General features: G+C 46.7%; 1 pseudogene; it reads right to left on the bottom strand.

Moving 5' to 3' along the window:
* Positions 1-10,752: 10,752 nt before the first annotated feature.
* The window catches only part of LOC139226554 (aurora kinase B-B-like), a 44,303-nt pseudogene continuing 34,446 nt past the window's right edge, over positions 10,753-20,609 (bottom strand).

Here is a 20,609-nt window from a genome sequence, read left to right as displayed (position 1 = left end):
TCACCTGTGGAATTCTCTGCCACAGAAAGTTGTTGATGCCAGTTCATTGGATATATTCAAGAGGGAGTTCGATATGGCCCTTATGGCTAAAGGGATCAAGGGCTATGGAGAGAAAGCAGGAAAGGGGTACGGAGGGAATGATCAGCCACGATCTTATTAAATGGTGATGCAGGCTCAAAGAGCCAAATGGCCTACTCCTGCATCTATTTTCTATGTAAACACAAGCAAAGCATCAACTACTTGGATTGAATGGCCTGTATCTGTGCTGTCCATTGCCTCTGTGTATTCAGACTGCCTGTCTGACATCCAGTCTTGGATGAGCAGAAATTTCCTCCAATAAAGATTGGGAAGAATTAAGCCACAATCTACATTCCCTAGCCACCGATTTCAGCCCCCTGCCTCAGGCTGAACCAGACTGTAGCATCTTATTTAACTTTAAACTGAGCTTCCGACCTTCCTGGTACAAAAAAAAAATCATTTAAAAAGGCCGATGGAACCTTTATCTCAAGGGGGGCTGGAATACAAAGTTATGCTACAGCTCCACAGAGCCCTTGTTAGACCCTATCTGGAGTTACTGCATTCAGTTCTGGGCACCTCAGGAAGGATATATTGGCCCTGCAGTGCAGCGCAGCGCAGATTCACCAGAATGATACCAGGGCTAAATGAGGAGGATAGGTTGCACACATTGGGCTTGCATTCCCTGGAGTATAGAAGATTAAGGGGTGATCGCATTAAGCTATTAAAAATGATGAAAGTATTTGATAGGGTAGATAGAAACGATTTCCTCTGTTGGGAGAGTCTAGCATAAGGGGGCACAACCTTAGCCATTCCGGCATGACATCAGACCCTCGTCACACAAAGGGCAGCAGTGGAAATCTGGAACTCTCTTCTCCCAAATATCTTTTGGCACTAGGACAATAGAAAATGTTTAAACTGAGATTGATAGATGTTACATAAGGATATTATGGGTAAAGACCAAAATGGAGATCTATTGGCAGAGGCAGAAGGCATGGTTGAGCTACTAAATGAGTACTTTTCCTCAGTGTTTACCATGGAAGAGGACTTTGTCAAAGCTATGGTGAATCAGGTTCCCACTGTAATACATATAGCTCCACCTGTGGACTACTGTGGCACTGCAGCCAGTGCTGTGTACAAATAAAGAGGGAACAGGTCACCTGACTGGAGTTCCGGAGTGTTCTGCCATCTTAAGGCTTGTGTGTGTTTGGGAGTTGTACTGAAGATATAATACCCACAAACTCGGTTTTCTAGTCACCAACTCCATCCCTCTCCCTGGCAACTGTCTGAGGCTGAAACAGATCATTCACAACCCGTCATATTTGAGCGCACGAGCTTCCAGCCACATATCCGCGCCATCATCAATACCGCCTACTTCCAGCTCTCTAACACTGCCCGACTCTGCCCCTGCCCACCTGCTGCTGAAACCTATGCCTTTATCTCCAGACTTGACTATTCCAACACACACCTAGCCGGCCTCCCACATTCTACCCTCCGTAAACTTGGTCATCCAAAACTTTGTGCTCCTCTAATTCTGGCTCCTTGGGAATCCCCATTTTTTTCATAAAATCACTCAGCCATTGGTGGCCATGCCTTCAGCTGCGAAGCCCCAAGCTCTAGAATTCCCGCCCGAAACCTCTCCACCTCTTTCCTCCTAATTATCTCATGTGGCTCGATGTCAAATTTTATTTGCTAATGCTCCTTTGAAGTGCCTTGGGACATTTTACTATGTTAAAGGCGCTATATAAATACAAGCTGTTGTTGCAAGATGCTGGATGAGATAGGTACTAGAAAGACTGGTAGTATCTAAAGTGGATAAGTCGCCTGGTTCAATGACATGCCTTCTCGGTTGCTGAAGGAAGTACAGGCTGGCCACAATCTTCCAATCCTCCTTAGATACAGGGGTGGTGCCAAATGGCTGGAAGATTGAAAATGTTACACCTTTGTTCAAAAAAAAGGGGAGAAGGATAAACCTGGCAATTACAGGCCTGGCAGTTTAATGTCGGTGGTGAGGAAGCTTTTAGAAACAATAATATGGGAGAAAATGAACAGCCACTTGGCCAAGCATGGACCACCAGCACAGATTTGTTAAGGGACCAACTTGATTGTGTTTTTTGCCGAGTTACCAGAAAGGGGTGATGGAGGGGTGGGGGCAGTGCAGTGGACGTGTAGATAGACTTTCAAAAGGCATTTGATAAGGTGCCACATACTAGTCCTGTTAGCAAAATTGAAGGCCATGAGATAAAAGGGACAGTAGCAGGATGGATACAAAACTGGCTAAGAGATAGAACAAAGAGTTGTGGTGAACAGTTGTTTTTCGGTCTGGAAGCAGGTATACAGTGAACCAGGATGCCTTACATCCTAGGGTGTTGAGAAGTAGCGGCAGTGATAGTGGATGCATTGGTTGTAATTTATCAAAATTCCCTGGATTCTGGCGAGGTCCCTGCAGATTGGAAGACTACAAATGTGACGCCCCTGTTTAAAAAACAAGGCAGACAAAAAGCAGGAAACTATAGACCAGTTAGCCTAACATTTGTGGTTGGGAAAATGTTGGAGTCCATTATCAAAGAAGCAGTAGCAGTACATTTGGAAAAGCAAAATTCAGTCAGGCAGAGTCAGCATGGATTTGAGGAGGAAGTCATGTTTGACAAATTTACTGGAGGTCTTTGGAGATGTAACGAACAGAGTGGATAAAGGGGAACCAGTGGATGTTGTGTATTTGGACTTCCAGGAGACATTTGACAAGGTGCCACACAAAAGGTTACTGCACAAGATAACACTGCATGGGGTTGGGGGTAATATATTAGCATGGATATAGAGGATTGGCTAACTAACAGAAAACAGAGTGTCAGGATAAATGGTTCATTCTCTGGTTGGCAATCAGTAACTAGTGGGGTGCCGCAGGGATCAGTGCTGGGACCACAACTATTTACAATCTATATAAAACGACTTGGAAGAAGGGACTGAGTGTTTGCTGACGATACAAAAAAGATGGGAGGAAAGGCAATGTGTGAGTAGGACACAAAAAAACCTGCAAAAGGACAGAGGCTAATTGAGTGGGCAAAAATTTGGTAGATGGCGTATAATGTTGAAAAGTGTGAGGTTGCACTTTGGCAGAAAAAAAAAATCAGAGAGCAAGTTATTAGTTCAATGGAGAAAGATTGCAAAGTCCGCAGTACAGAGGGACCTGGGGGGAACTTGTGTATGAAACACAAAAGGATAGTATGCAGGTACAGCAAGTGATCAGGAAGGCCAATGGTATCTTGGCCTTTATTGCAAAGGGGATGGAGTATAAAAGCAGGGACGTCTTGCTACAGCTATTCAGGGTATTGGTGAGGCCACACCTAGAATACTGTGTGCAGTTTTGGTTTCCAGATTTACAAAAGGATATGCTTACTTTGGAGGCAGTTCAGAGAAGGTTCACTAAGTTGATCCCAGGGATGAGGGAGTTGACTTATGAGGAAAGGTTGAGTAGTTGGGCATCTACTCATTGGAATTCAGAAGAATGAGAGGTGATCTTATCGAAATGTATAAGATTATGAGGGGGCTTGACAAGGTGGATGCAGAGGATGTTTCCACTGATGGAAGAGACTAGAACTAGGGGGCATAATCTTAGAATAAGGGGCTGCCCATTTAAAACAGAGATAAGGAGAAATTTCTTCTCAGGAGGGTTGTAAATCTGTGGAATTTGCTGCCTCAGAGAGCTGTGGAAGCTGGGACACTGAATAAATTTAAGACAGAAATAGACTTTCTTAAACGATAAGGGGATAAGGGGTTATGGGGAGAGGGCGGGGAAGTGGAGCCGAGTCCATGATCAGATCAGCCATGATTGTATTGAATGGCAGAGCAGGCTCGAGGGGCCGTACGGCCTACTCCTGCTCCTATTTCTTATGTCCTTCTGTTCAAGGTCCAGTACTCGAACCACTGCTACTTTTGATATACATTAATGACATGGACTTGGGTGTACAAGGCACAATTTCAAAATTTGTAGATGACAAAACTTGGAAGCGCAGTAAACAGTGAGGAAGATAGTGATAGACTTCAAGAGGACATGGACTGATTGGTGGAATGGGTGGACACATGGCAGATGAAATTCAACGCAGTGAAGTGTGAGGAGATATATTTTGGTGGAAGAATGTACACACTAAATGGTACAATTTTAAAGGGGTGCAAGAACAGAGACCTGGGGGTGTTTCTGCAATTTTTTGAAGGCGACAGGACAGGTTAACAAAGCAGTTAATAAAGCGTATGGGATCCTGGGCTTTATAAGTAGATGCAGAAAGTACAATAGCCAGGAAGTTATGCTAAACCTGTATAAAACATTACAGTTCGGCCCCAGCTGGAGTATTGTCCAATTCTGGGCACCACATGATAGGAAGGACGTGAAGACTTTGGATGGGGTACAGAAGCGATTTAGTAGCATGCTTCCAGGGATGAGGGATTAGTTACATGGATAGACAAGAGAAGCTGGGGCTGATCTCCTTAGAGCAGAGAAGACCAAGAGGAGATTTGATGGAGGTGGTTAAGTTTTTGAAAGGTTTCGATAGAGTAGATATGGCTGAAAGGTCACAGAAATAAGGTGACTGCCAATAGAACCAGAGGTGACATGAGGAACAAACAATTTTTAAGGCAACGAGTATTTGGAATGCACTACCCGATGTGGTGGTGGACACAGATTCAACAGTAGCCTTCAAAAGGGAATTGGATAAATATTTGAAGGAGAAAACATTGCAGGCACATGGGGAAAGAGCAGGGCAGTGGATTGCTCTTCGAAAGAACCAGCACAGACATGGGCTGAATGGCCTCCTTCTGTACTGTACTGATATATGATTAAGGGATATGCAACCTCAGCAAGTAACTGGAATGTAGATACAAATTGTAATTGAATGGTGAAATAGACTCGAAGAGTTGAATGGCCTACTCCCATGTTCCTCCATAATATCATTTCTGCCCCACCTCAGCCTATCTGCTGCTGAAATCCATGCTTTTGTTCACTCCACTCAAGTACTGCAATGCTGCCAGTATCCTAACTTGCACAAAGTCCTGTCCATCCATTACCCCTGTGCTCGCTGACCAAAATTGGCTCACCAACTGAATTTTAAAATTCTTATCCTCAGGTTCAAATCCCTCCGAGAACTCTGCACTCCTCTAATTCTGTGCACCCTCATTTCCTTTGCCTTCAGCTGCCGAGGCCCCAGGCTCTGGAATTCCCTCCCCAAACCTTTCAGGCTCAGCCTTTCACTGCAAACACTGATTAATAGCCACCTCTTTGACCAAGTGTTTGGATCATCTGACCTAGCGACAGTTTAAAAAGAGGCAGCTCGTGCCAAGCATGGAGTGCAGCAGCAAAGAGTGGCATTTGTAAGTGGGTGCGTTTTAAGGGTTATTCTCTTTAAACCATTTGGAGGCTGGAGTAAATTGTTCGTGGTAATTGCCAGTAGCTTCTAAGTAAGTAGCAGTTTAATTTAATGGGGAAAAGTTAAATAGTTGGGAATCGTTCAGGTTTAGGCAGAGAAAAACAAGGTAACTCTCCAGCAGGAGGCAATTAGCAGCTAGTTAAAACCAGTTCTGCAAACAACTGACCAATAGTGAGTCATCTGACCGAGATACAGATTAAAAAGAGGCAGCTCGTGCAGAGCACGGATTGCAGCAGCATAGAGTGACATTCGTGAGTTTGGCAAGTGGGGGTGGCAGGTGTTGCTTTGTCTGGCATTAGAGCAGCTGATAAGGAGTGCGAGAGTAGGAGACGGAGGCCCAGAGACCAACCAGCTGCAGACAAAGATAGAGGGGTGCGAAATCGAGAGATGACGTCACAGCCAAGCTGGTAAGTGGTTGGCTGTTCGACTGGTAAGTATAACTCTTAGACTGACTTTTAGATTGGTTTAATTGAAAGCGAACTACTAAGTAGCTGTTTGGTATTTAACTAAATTTTAGTAAGTAAATTAATTTCAGGGTTTAGTCATGGTGGAAGAGCTTGGATCCATGTCATGTTCCTCCTGTGCTATGTGGGATGTCAGGGACACTGGTGTGTGCAGGAAGTGTGTCCAGCTGCAGCTCCTGACAGACCACATGACGGCACTGGAGCTGCGGATGGACTCTCTCTGGAGCATGTGCGATGCTGAGAATGTTGTGGATAGCACATTTAGTGAGTTGGTCACATCGCAGGTAAGGGTTAGGACAGATAGTGAATGGGTGACCAAGAGACAAGGCAAGAGCAGGAAGGTAGTGCAGGAGTCCCCTGCAGTCATCTCCCTCCAAAACAGATATACCGTTGGGGGGAGATGACTTACCAGGGGAAGGCACCAGCAGCCAGGTTCATGGTGCCATGGGTGGCTCTGCTGCACAAAAGGGCTGGAAAAAGAGTGGGAGAGCAATAGCGATAGGGGACTCTATTGTAAGGGGAATAGATGGGAGTTTCTGCGGTTGCAACCGAGACTCCAGGATGGTATGTTGCCTCCCTGGTGCAAGGGTCAAGGATGTCTGAGCGGCTGCAGAGCATTCTGGAGAGGGAGGGTGAACAGCCAGTTGTCGTGGTACGTGTAGGCACCAACGACATAGGTAAGAAGCGGGAAGAGGTCCTATAAGCTGAATTTAGAGAGCTAAGAGTTAAATTAAAAAGTAGGACCTCAAAAGGTAGTAATCTCTGGATTGTTACCAGTGCCACATGCTAATCAGAGTAGAGGGAGCAGGATAGTTAGAATGAATACATGGCTTGAGCAGTGGTGCAAGAGGGAGGGATTCAAATTCCTGGGACATTGGAACCAGTTCTGGGGGATGTGGGACCTGTACAAAAGGGACAGTTTGCACTTGGGCAGGACTGGAACTGACGTCTTGGGGTTATCTTTTGCCAATGCAGTTCAGGAGTGTTTAAACTAATATGGCAGGGGAATGAGAACCTATGCAGCGAGACAGGGCGAAGTAATATGGAGTCAGAAACAGAGGGTAGAAAGGTAAAAATAGTGGAAGGCCAAGTAAACAAAAGGCAAGAAACAAAAAGGGCCACACTACATCATAATTCTAAAAGGACAAAGGGTGTTAAAAAACAAGCCTGAAGGCTTTGTGTCTTAATGCAAGGAGTATCTGTAATAAGGTGGATGAATTAACACTGCAAATAGATGTTAACAGATATGATGTGATTGGGATTACAGAGGCATGGCTCCAGGATGATCAAGGCTGGGAACTCAACATCCATAGGTATTCAACATTCAGGAAGGATAGAATAAAAGGAAAAGGAGGTGGGGGTAGCATTGCTGGTTAAAGAGGAGATTAATGCAATAGTTAGGAAGGACATTAGCTTGGATGATGTGGCATCTATATGGGTAGAGCTGCAGAACACCAAAGGGCAAAAAACGTTAGCGGGAGTTGCGTACAGACCTCCAAACACTAGTAGTGGTGACGTTGGGGAGGGCATCAAACAGGAAATTGGGGGTGCATGCAATAAAGGTGCAGCAGTTATCATGGGTGACTTGAATATGCATATAGATTGGGCTAACCAAACTGGAAGCAATACGGTGGAGGAGGATTTCCTGGAGTGCATAAGGGATGGTTTTCTAGACCAATATGTCGAGGAAGCAACTGCAGGGCAGGGGAGGGAAGGAAGAACATCTTCGACTGGGTGTTGTGTAATGAGAGAGGATTAATTAGCAATCTCATTGTGCAAGGCCCCTTGGGGAAGAGTGACCATAATATGGTGGAATTCTACATTAGGATGGAGAATGAAACAGTTAATTCAGAGACCATGGTCCAGAACTTGAAGTGTCACTTTGAAGGTATGAGGTGTGAATTATCTAGGATAGTTTGGCGAATGATACTTAAGGGGTTGACAGTGGCTGGGCAATGGCAGACATTTAGAGACCGCATGGATGAACTACAACAATTGTACATCCCTGTCTGGCATAAAAATAAAACAGGGAAGGTGGCTCAACCATAGCTATCAAGGGAAATCAGGGATAGTATTAAAGCCAAGGAAGTGGCATACAAATTGGCCAGAAATAGCAGCGAAGCCGGGGACTGGGAGAAATTTAGAACTCAGCAGAGGAGGACAAAGGGTTTGATTAGGGCAGGGAAAATATAGAGTATGAGGAAGCTTGTAGGGAACATTAAAACAGACTGCAAAAGCTTCTCTAGATATGTAAAGAGAAAAAGGTTAGTAAAGACAAACGTAGGTCCCCTGCAGTCAGAATCAGGGGAAGTCATAACGGGGAACAAAGAAATGGCAGACAAATTGAACAAGTACTTTGGTTCGGTATTCACTAAGGAGGACACAAACAGCCTTCCGGATATAAAAAGGGGTCAGAGGGTCGAGTAAGAAGGAGGAACTGAGGAAAATCCTTATTCGTCAGGAAATTGTGTTGGGGAAATTGATGGGATTGAAGGCTGATAAGTCCCCAGAGCCTGATGGTCTGCATCCCAGATAACTTGAGGTGGCCTTGGAAATAGCAGATGCATTGACAGTCATTTTCCAACATTCCATAGACTGTGGATCAGTTCCTATGGAGTGGAGGGTAGTCAATGTAACCCCACATTTTAAAAAAAAAAAAAGGAGGGAGAGAGAAAACAGGGAATTATAGACCGGTCAGCCAGACATCGGTAGTGGGTAAAATGATGGAATCAATTATTAAGGATGTCAGAGCAGCGCATTTGGAAAGAGGTGACATGATAGGTCCAAGTCAGCATGGATTTGTGAAAGGGAAATCATGCTTGACAAATCTTCTGGAATTTTTTGAGGATGTTTCCAGTAGAGTGGACAAGGGAGAACCAGTTGATGTGGGGTATTGAGACTTTCGGCAAGGTCCCACACAAGAGATTAATGTGCAAAGTTGAAGCACATGGGATTGGGGGTAGTGTGCTGACGTGGATTGAGAACTGGTTGGCAGACAGGAAGCAAAGAGGAGTAAATGGGTACTTTTCAGAATGGCAGGCAGTGACTAGTGGGGTACCGCAAGGTTCTGTGCTGGGGCCCCAGCTGTTTACATTGTACATTAATGATTTAGACGAGGGGATTAAATGTAGTATCTCCAAATTTGCGGATGACACGAAGTTGGGTGGCAGTGTGAGCTGCGAGGAGGATGCTATGAGGCTGCAGAGTGACTTGGATAGGTTAGGTGAGTGGGCAAATGCATGGCAGATGAAGTATCATGTGGATAAATGTGAGGTTATCCACTTTGGTGGTAAAAACAGAGGCAGACTATTATCTGAATGGTGACAGATTAGGAAAAGGGGAGGTGCAACGAGACCTGGTGTCATGGTACATCAGTCATCGAAGGTTGGCATGCAGGTACAGCAGGCAGTTAAGAAAGCAAATGGCATGTTGGCATTCATAGCGAGGGGATTTGAGTACAGAGGCAAGGAGGTGTTACTACAGTTGTACAGGGCCTTGGTGAGGCCACACCTGGAGTATTGTGTACAGTTTTGGTCTCCTAACTTGAGGAAGGACATTCTGGCTATTGAGGGAGTGCAGCGAAGGTTCACCAGTCCCAGGATGGCAGGACTGATTTATCAAGAAAGACTGGATCAACATGGGCTTGTATTCACTGGAGTTCAGAAGAATGAGAGGGGATCTCATAGAAACGTTTAAAATTCAGACGGGTTTAGACAGGTTCGATGCAGGAAGAATGTTCCCAATGTTGGGGAAGTCTAGAACCAGGGGTCACAGTCTAAGGATAAGGGGTAAGCCATTTAGGACCGAGATGAGGAGAAACTTCTTCACCCTGAGAGTGGTGAAGAACCTGTGGAATTCTCTACCACAAAGTTGTTGAGGCTAATTCACTAAATATATTCAAAAAGGAGTTAGATGTAGTCCTTACTGCTAGGGGGATCAAGGGGTATGGCGAGAAAGCAGGAATGGGGTACTGAAGTTGCATGTTCAGCCATGAACTCATTGAATGGCAGTGCAGGCTCAAAGGGCCGAATGGCCTACTCCTGCACCTATTTTCTATGTTACTTGTCCTAATGTCGTCTTCTTTGGTCTGGTGTCAATTCTGTTTGATAATGCTCCTGTGAAACACCTTTGGATATTTTGTGATGTTAAAAGCACTATATTTAAATGCAAGTTGTTGGTTCAAGACTCAGGAACTTGAAAGACCCAAGGACAAGGTTCCACATGTTCAAACATGGCAACAGAACATGATTGGTGGCAGGAGGCACACCCGGGGGTGGGGGCGTATTGGGGAGCAGACCATGGCAAGAAACTTTGTACATTGTGGTTCCATACTCATCAGTAGAACAGTTTCATGAAAACTAAAATTGGTGCCTTTGATCAGCTCTGTCCCGACTTGGCAACTCATCCAAATAGACTGCAGCAGTCTGGGTTTAATAGTCCACAATTCCCAGAAACAGCTCCAGGGTGCTCCACGGGGAGGGGGGGGGGGGGGGGGGCGGCGGCAGGGGGAACAGCAGAGAGAGGGAGTTAGTTGCAAACAATAGCAGTATCTGAATGGCAATATACCCCAATATGTCGTGGCCAACCTACTAACACAAGGTTGCTGGGGAAGGAGTCCCAGTTACAGGTTTGCACAGTGGGTGTGCTACATTTGTTTTATAAACAGAGCACAAAGTCAACCCTTCAAGTCATTACCACTTTCTTTCATGCTGCAGGTCCAGCTCAAACCCACAATCTATATTCAGGACATGCATTACATCACGATGACCCTACATGCAGAAGCCCAGCTCATTCTTTACTTCACGTGCATGTACTTTCAGCAGTACTGCTGAGGATCAGTTTACAAAGGCAAGCTATTTCAGGACTCAACTATTTTTATTTCCAAAGAGACAGCAGAAAGTAGAGGACTATTAAAATGGGGTGTCGTTTTCAGAAGGATGCGTCAAACATTCCAACTGCTTTTAACTAAAACATTAACACCTCTGAAGTAATTCAGAAATACAAACAATTTGTGAGGCTTATATAATGCAGACATGCGGCAAATATAACAATTCCAAAAACAATTAAGCTCTGCCAGATTTCAGAGTCCGTTCCTTTGGTGAAGAAGCACAGGAAGTGCCCAGGGTTCAAATAAGTGTTCACATACAAGAGAGGCTTCAGAACCAGACTGAATAATTCCCCATGGTCACAATCACCTCGTGACAATTACACGAAGGCAAATATAAAGCAGACCAAAATTGAAGTGCTTGTAGAGAGAACATGATTTACAACAGTCTACAAGAGCTTAAAAACCCTGAACTCAAACTTGAAATAGGAACTGAATTATTAAAAAACAGACATCAACACTGAATTCTGGAAGGATGGAGTTCCAACAGCTTACAAGACAGAAAGAACCAGGAGCACAATAGGGGAGGATCAGGGACAGAGGAAGGGATAACCAATTAAAATTGGGTGGAGAGTTTGTGTATTGTCGACCTGGGCTTTGCAAATTGCAGGCCTTGTATACAAGGCACTGATCCCTCAGCTAGTGAGGGCCTTGGTCCTCACTGCTGGTTCGACATTCTGGGGGGAGGAGCCTGCGGGCATTGGATTTCACCCATGGATGTTCAATCACGCCCTTCAGAGGAAGTCTCAGTACCGGATTATGTCGAAGCAATTGGCCGATTAGACTCTTGGCACCATCTGACATGCGGGCTCCAAACTGGATATCAACCTAAAAAATTCAATTACAGATTTGTTTCAGTTTGAGGAACAGTTAATGAGACAATACTACAGAGTTTGTAATGAGCAAATTGAAAGAAACTACAAAACTAGCCTTACTGATGACAAGCTTGTAAGGTGGTTACCCTTCACAATGTAGACCATTGTGGGTCCAAATGTACGACAGACTCAAAGGACACAGGCTGCTCACATCCTCTGGGAGGCAGCCCAGGTTCATTTTAAAAACTCAATAATTTGTGTAGAGGAGTGCAGGCCAGGTAGATAAGATGGTTAAAAAAGCATATGGAATACTTGCCTTTATTAGTCGAGGCATGGGATACAAGAGCAAGGTTATGCTTGAACTGTATAAAACACTGGTTAGGCCGCAGCTGTAGTACTGCGTGCAGTTCTGGTCATCACATTACAGGAAGGATGTGATTGCACTGGAGAGGATGCAGAGGAGATTTACGAGGATGTTGCCTGGACTGGAGAATTTTGGCTATGAGAAAAGATTGAAGATGCTGGGATTGTTTTCTTTGGAACAGAGGAGGCTGTGGGGAGACTTAATTGAGGTGAATAAAATTATGAGGGGCCTAGATAGAGTGGGTAGGAAGGACATATTTCCCTTAGCAGAGAGGTCATTAACCAGGGATCATAGATTTTAAGTAGAAGGATTAGAGGGGAGTCGAGGAGAACTGTTTTCACCGAGCGTGGGGAGAGGGTGGGGTCAGGAACTCACTTACTGCAAGGGTGGTAGAGGCAGAACCCTCATTGCATTTACAAAGTACTTGGATGTGCACGTGAAGTGCCGTAACCTACAGGGCTACGGACCGAGTGGGATTAGGTTTGAAAGCATTTTTGGGCCGGCAGACAGGAGACTGAATGGCTGTAAATGGGTATGATTCTATGACAATTCTAACTACAACTGCTCACCTTACAGATCCTCCTGTACGTCTCCTGGCAAGACCCAGATTCGAATGGAGGGTGTCCAACCAGGAATTCATAGCACAGAATTCCCAGGCACCACAAGTCCACTTTCTCATCATGCATCCGGCCTTCAACCATCTCTGGAGGCAGGTAATCCAAAGTGCCACACAAAGTCTTCCTTCTGCAGCGATTCGATTTACAATACAAGGTCAGAACAGAGGTCAGATACAACCTGACAGCATAGGGACAGAGTCCCTCCCCACCCCCCAATACTGGTACCAGTAAGACCCAATGTCTGGTTCCCTGAAGTATGGCACTCTACCAATTACTGAAGCGCTTCCTATGAACCACCGGTGTGAGAAGCCTACTGGCAGAGACTGATCTTCCCACACCTAACACATCACACTTCCACATTAAACCTCATGCTGAGGAAGGCAAACTTCAGATGTACTTTCACCACAGGCTGCTACAATACCAGATATAAATAGGTTCATTTAAATCTGTGCCTGGACCTACTGGCACACTTGGCACTGAGCAGGAGGGGAGGGAAGGCAATCAGAGAGGCTTTGGAAAGGAGAGAAGGGAGACGACATGCCTCAGATTTGGAGGCAGTTCCAGATGGCGAGAGCATAACGATAGAAGAAGCCGTCGATAGTAGGGCAGAGAACAAATAGACTTGTGCATGGCCAGAGGAGATCACGGCAGTAGTATGGGGCAAAGGCCTGGAAGAATTTGAACACGAGGCTGAAGATCTTTCAATCGTTGGGATACAAGAGTGCAGCGGAGCTTGGCAAGCACTGGAATAATGGGAATGAGGGTCGATGTACATAGAAATTAGGTTCAGGAGTAGGCCATTCAAGCCTGCACCACCATTCAATAAGATCATGGCTGATCATTCAATCTCAGTACCCCTTTCCTGCTTTCTCTTCATACCCCTTGATGCCTTTGGCCGTGAGGGCCACATCCAACTCCCTTTTGAATATAACTAACGAACTGGCATCAACAACTTTCTGCAGTAGACAATTCCACAGGTGAACCACTCTCTGCGAAGAAGTTTCTCGTCATCTTAGTCCCTTATTCTTAGACTGTGACCCCTGGTTCTGGAACTCCCCAGCAACGGGAACATTCTTCCTGCCTCTAACCTGTACAATCCTGTCAGAATTGCGTGTTTCTCTATGAGATCCTCTCTCATTCTTCTAAACTCGAGTGGATAAAAGATCAGTTGATCCAGTCTCAGGTCAGTCCTGCCATCCCAGGAATCAGTCTGGTGAACCTTCGCTGTACTCCCTCAATAGCAATAACATCCTTCCTCAGATTAGAGGACCAAAACTGAACACAATATTCCAGGTGTGGCCTCACCAAGGCTCTGTACAACTGCAGTAAGACCTCCCTGCTCCTATACTCAAATCCTCTAGCTATGAAGGCCAACATACCATTTGCCTTCTTCACCACCAAACTTCAATGACTGATGTACCATGACACCTAGGTCTCGTTGCACCTCACTTTTGCCGAATCTGTCAATATCTGATAATATTCGGTCTTCCTGTTTTTGCCACTAAACCTCACATTTATCCACATTATGCTGCATCTGCCATGCATTTGCCGACTCACCTAACCTGTCCAAGTCACCCTGCAGTCTCTTAGCATCCTCCTTCCAACTCACACTGCCACCCAGCTTAGTGTCATCTGCAAACTTGGAGATATTACATTCAATTACTTCATCTAAATCATTGATGGATATTGTAAATAGCTGGGGTCCCAGCACTGAACCCTGCGGTACCCCACTGGTTACTGCCTGCCATTCTGAAAAGGAGCCGTTTATTCCGACTCTGCTTCCAGTCTGCCAACCAGTTCTCTATCCACGTCAGTACATTACCCCCAATACCATGTGCTTTAATTTTGCACACTAATCTCGTGTGGGACCTTGTCAAAAGCCTTTTGAAAGTCCAAATACACCACATCCACTGGTTCTCCCTTGTCCACTCTACCAGTTACATCCTCAAAAAATTCTCGAAGATTTGTCAAGCAGGATTTCCCTTTCATAAATCCATGCTGACTTGGACCAAGCCTGTCACCACTTTCTAAATGCGATGCTATTTCATCTTTAATTAATTAATTCCAACATTTTCCCCCACCACCGATGTCAGGCTAACCGGTCTATAATTCCCCGTTTTCTCTCACTCCTTTTTTAAAAAAGTGGGGTGACATTAGCTACCCTCCAGTCCATAGGAACGGATCCAGAGTCAATAGAATGTTGGAAAATGATCACCAATGCATCCACTATTTCTAGGGCCCCTTCCTCAAGTACTCTGGGATGCAGCCCATCAGGCCCTGGGGATTTATCGGCCTTCAATCCCATCAATTTCCCTAACACAATTTCCTGACTAATAAGGATTTCCTTCAGTTCCTTCTTTTCGCTAGACCCTCAAACCCCTAGTATTTGTGGAAGGTTATTTGTGTCTTCCTTCGTGAAAGCAGATCCAAAGCATTTGTTCAATTGGTCTACCATTTCTTTGTTCCCCATTATCAATGCACCTGATTCTGTCTGCAAAGGACCGACATTGGTCTTCACTAATCTTTTTCTCTTCACATATCTATACAGGAGAGGACACGGGCTGTGGTGTTGTGGATAAATGAGTTTGTGGAGGGAGCAGGCAGTGATGCGCAAGTGGCTACCACTGGAGACTTGGATTAGGGTCTGGACAAGGTGCTGGAGAAGGAGGCAATATTTGGGATGTGGATGGCAGTGATCTCGGTGACAAATCAGATGTAGGGTAGGAAGCTCAGCTCGGTACCAAGGTTTCAGGTCCATATCAGCATGGAGATGGAGACACGAAACAGAGAAGGTGCATCTCCTTTTACCAACATTCAGCCAGTGGAAGGGGTGACTTATTAGCTTCCCCCTTCCTCCAGTGAAGATGGATCTTGCCTGAAGAAATCCCCCCAAATCACCAGCCAGCAAACAGCATAAGTAGTCCGCGGGAGCTAGGGCACAAGCTGAGGCACGGGAGATGGAGATTTTCCTCATGATCAATACTCAAGAACATAAGAATTAGGAGCCGGAGTAGGCCATACGGCCCCTCGAGCCTCCTCCACCATTCAATCACATCATGGCTGATCTTCCACCTCCACTCCACTTTCTGCCCAATCCCCATATCCCTAGAGTCCAAAAATCTAACTCTCAGTTCTGAATATACTCAATGACTCAACAACCACAGCCCTTTGGGGTAGAGAATTCCAAAGATGCACAACCCTCGGAGTGAAGAAATTCCTCCTCATCTCAGTCTTAAATGGCTGACCCCTTAGCCTGGTGCTGTGCCCCTTTGTTCTAGACTCTCCAGCCCAGGGAAACAACCTCTCAGCATCAAGCCCTCCCAGAATCTTGTGTGGCAATGAGATCATCTCTCATTCTTCTAAACTCAAGAGTATAGACCCAGTCTGCTCAATCGCTCCTCACAGGACAACCCTGTCATTCCAGGGATCAATATAATGAACCTTTGTTGCACCGTCTCCAAGGTAGTGTATCCTTCCTTAGATACAGAGACCTAAACTGTGCACAGTACTCCAGGTGTGGTCTCACCAAGGACCAGTACAACTGTAGCAAGACTTCCTTATTCTTATACTTCAACCCCCATGCAATAAAGGCCAATATGCCATTTGCCTTCCTAATTGCTTGCTGTAACTGCATGCTAGCTTTATATATTTCCTGTACGAGGATACCCAAACCTCTCGGAACACCGACAGTTAATTGCTTCTCACCATTTAAAAAATATTCTGTTTTTCTATTCTTCCTACCAAAGTAAATAACCTCATATTTCCCCACATTATACTCCACCCACTGAACCTGTCCAAATCCCTTTGCACGCTGTGTGTCCTCCTCACAGCTTGCTTTCCCACCTAGCTTTGTATCAGCAGCAAACTTGGATACACTGCACTCGGTCCCTTCATCAAAGTCATTACACAGACTGTAAATAGCTGAGTCCCCAGCACCAATCCTCTAGTTACAGCCTGCCAACCTGAAAATGAGATTCATTTTGACTCAACTCCTTGTATAAATGAACTTCCATATGACCGTGCACTAGCCTCACTCACATCTTTCTGCACTCTCTCCTGGATCTCCTTCTTGACCTCGCCGTGCTCAACTTGTCCAGGAGACCCACTTCTTGATTCCTCGACCCCTTTGCCACTAAACTGTTGACTCCCTCTCTCCAAAAAAAAAAAGAGAACTGCAGACAGGAGATAACAGCGACCAGAAGTTTACTGGCCTTTCACAAACAGGAGGCTACAAATGAGATTCTCACAAACCCTGATGACGGAGCGTGCACAGACCACCCAAAGTCAGCTATTTTCAGCTCCCCGCACAGACCCAGGAGCAGGTTCTCTGGTTTGATGTCTCTGTGAATAACCTTCTTTAAATGACAATACTGTAATGCGTCTGCCAGCTCCAAAATGTACTGCAGTATTCAAACAAAAAAAAAAAAAACAGGTTCAGCATCACTCCACGTTCTGCATGCAAAGGGAAAAAAAAATGGGCAGAGGTTACAATCTGAAATTGTTGAACTCTATGTTGAGTCCGGAAGGCTGTAAAGTGTTTAAACGGAAGAGGTGGTGCTGTTCCTCGAGCTTACGTTGTGCTTCGTTACATCCATAGCTTCATCTTTCCCCCCCTTTCACTTTTACAAACCCCCCACCCTCTTTCCTCTTCCCAGGGCAGCTGGTGATGATTCCACCATCACACCCCATCGACTCATCTTTTGCTTCCCAATTTGTGCCATTACCATCTCATTTTTGTCTCTTAAATCTCTTCTGCCTTCCCCCGAACACAGACCTTCCCGTTCACTGCCCCTACACTTCCTTAAGAATCTGTTACATCACCAACGTTTCCAGTTCTGACGAAGGGTCAACGACCCAAAACGTTAACTGTTTCTCTCACAGATGCTGCCTGACCTGCTGAGGTTTCCAGCATTTTGTGTTTTTATTTCAGGTTCCAGCACCTGCAGTCTTTGGCTTTTGTTAACATGACACCTACTGATCTGGGACTGACAGCTGCAGCAGGAGTTGAGGCCCAGACAAGTTGTGTGCAATTTGCAGCTGTGGTTCCTCACATGCCCTGTTCAAACATAAGAACATAAGAATTAGGAACAGGAGTAGGCCATCTAGCCCCTCGAGCCTGCTCCGCCATTTAACAAGATCATGGCTGATCTGGCCGTGGACTCAGCTCCACTTAACCGCCCGCTCCCCATAACCCTTAATTCCCTTATTAGTTAAAAATCTCTGATTTGAATACATTCAATGAGCTAGCCTCAACTGCTTCCTCAGGCAGAGAATTCCACAGATTCACAACCCTCTGGGAAAAGAAATTCCTTCTCAACTTGGCTCCCTCGTATTTTGAGGCTGTGCCCCCTCATTCTAATCTCCCCAACCAGTGGAAACAACCTCTGCCTCCATCTTGTCTATCCCTTTCATTATTTTAAAGGTTTCTATAAGATCACCCCTCATCCTTCTGAACTTCAACGAGTAAAGACCCAGTCTACTCAATCTATCATAAGGTAACCCCCTCATCTCCGGAATCAGCCTGGTGAATTGTTTCTGTACCCCCTCCAAAGCTAGTATATCCTTCCTTAAGTAAGGTGACCAAAACTGCACGCAGTACTCCAGGTGCGGCCTCACCAATACCCTGTACAGTTGCAGCAGGACCTCCCTGCTTTTGTACTCCATCTCTCTCGCAATGGGCAACATTCCATTCGCCTTCCTGATTACCTGCTGCACCTGAAAACTAACTTTTTGGGATTCATGCACTTCAGTCCCACACTCCTGATCTTTGGACACCCTGTGTGGAGGGGAGCGGCTAGGTCCGAGGGCCTCCTCGTAGGACTGCTCCTGGGTACGGCCTAGGGTGCCATCAGCCGGTCCAGGCAGCGGGCGGTCGAGGGGGGTCGTTCAGCCAGACTGCCTGCCTCTCTTCCGCGCATACATCCGGTCCAGGGTATCCTTGGAGATGGAGCATGCGGTGTCCACCGGTACACTCGCGGCCTTCCGCGAGAGGTGGGCACCGGAGGGACTGGAGTGCATCATCACACCCGGCAACCAAATTTTAATTTGATTTTATGTTTTTAAGTTAATTTGTTTTAATTGCCGGTGCTTTTAGTGTCCCCCCTCCCCTTTTATAGGGGGCACTTGGAGAAAAATTCAATTCTGTGCCAAAAAAACCAAAAAAGGGCATTGTAAATGTTGGTATTTCCCCCAGATCGGGGGGCACAGTTTAATGTTTTTTGTTTGCTCCTAAAAGAGTTTCATGCACAAGGACCAATGGTAGAGCTTTGGAGGCGTGGCCTATTCAGTTGGAGCCTGGAGCAGTGAGGGAAGGAGCTACTGCTTTTGCTCCTGTCTGGAAGGCCTTTGAGAGCCCTGAGACCAGCCCAGGAAGAGGAGGAAGGAAGGGGCTTCATTACCATCCATCTAGAGGGAGAGGAAGAGAACAGAAGACTGCAACACCTTCATTATTTCTACAAAGAGTTGGAGAGAGGGGGAAAAAAAGAACTACTTACCAGTGTGGAAGGAGGGAAAGACTTCTTAAACCAGAGTGTTTTGGTGCATTCCCCTAAAAAGACTTTGTTGTATCGGTGGGGGGAGGAAAGAAGACCAGTCGAGGGCCGGAACATCGCGGGGGGGCGTGTGTGGAAGTGTGTGTGGGGGTCTTGCCTACAGCTAGGCCCACACACCACTGAAGCACCTCTCCCCCACTGCCTAGCCTGGGATAGCTGGAGCTACCTGGCTGAAAACTATCACCCTATTAAAGATCGTTGGGAGTGTGTGCCTGGGTGGCTCCAGCCAACCCAGGTGAAGACATCTTCTCCCCCCACCCGAAGACCATTCTTAAAAGACTGTTTTTTTTTGCCATCTGGGGAGTGCACCCCAAGAAGCACCCACCCATTGCTGTGAGGGGAGACCTGCCCTCGCAGCGTCCCTCTTTCCCACACCCCCTCTCTCTATGTCTCTCCCCTCTGAGCCCTTTCCTCCTAATTTTTTACAAAACAATTAAGACAACTGAGCAGAGGGAGCAAGGCCCCTCCCCAATTGCCAACTAGGGGAGAGGTGAGCCTCTTTCAGAGCTCCCTCTGTTCAAATATTAAACGAGGCCACTTAAGACCATTAAGGCCTGTGACTTTGGGGTGGGTGTAGCCCTTAAAGGGACCCCGTGATGGCGACCCCATCCACGCCGGTGGCAGGGCCAGCAAGGACATATGCGCAGGCGGCGTCCACATCCACGGCACCTCCTGCGCCACCTGCTGCCCTGCCACCTTTCAGACTGATCACAAAAAAAAACACGGGGTCAAGAGCTACACTCACCCCACAATGAGCATTGAGGAGTGCGTGCGGGCGATGGCTGGGTTAGTCGGCCCCTCGGCCATTGTCGCAGCCTCCAAGATGTCTGGGAAGGCCGTGTTCTTCCTGGGGTCGGAGCGGGTGGTGTCCCTGGCCATTGAAAAGGGGCTCACGGTGGGCGGGGTGTTCCTGCCGGTGGACCCTCTCGAGGCCACCGCGCAGAGGGTCATCATTTCAAACGTCCCGCCCTTTGTTCCCGCTGAGCTCCTCCTCCCTCACCTACACCAACTGGGGGAGGCAAGGTCGGGGATCAACCCCATACCGCTTGGCCTCGGAGAACAGCCTGCGCCATGTGTTCTCCTTCCGCCGCCAGCTCTTTGTCCGGCTGGCGCGGGAGGAGACGACGGAGGGAAATTTTAATGTGGTGCACGAGGGGACTGCCTACCGCGTCTTTTGGACGTCGGACGGCGTGCGGTGCCATGCCTGCAGGGAGGTGGGGCACGTTCGCAAGAACTGCCCCGCCTCCAAAGCCGCCAAACCACCGAGGGCGGCCAAGGCTGGTGCCGCCGCCACCCCTCCCCCTAGTAGCGTGCGCGTGCCGGGAGCTGTGGGTGCGCGGGCATCGTCGGGGGCCTTTGGTTTCACGGCCTTCGGCAGTGGGGGGAGGGAGAGCGTCCGGCCGGAAAGAAGACGCGGAAGAAGACGAAACATCTAGAGGCGGGTCCCCTCGGTGCGCCAGACAAGCTGTTTACCACGCTCG

The sequence above is a fragment of the Pristiophorus japonicus genome, chromosome 16, assembly GCF_044704955.1.
Source record: "Pristiophorus japonicus isolate sPriJap1 chromosome 16, sPriJap1.hap1, whole genome shotgun sequence".
NCBI lineage: Eukaryota > Metazoa > Chordata > Chondrichthyes > Pristiophoridae > Pristiophorus > Pristiophorus japonicus.
The sequence above is the reverse complement of the archived record's forward strand: the minus strand, read 5'-3'. Positions and strand labels throughout refer to the sequence as shown.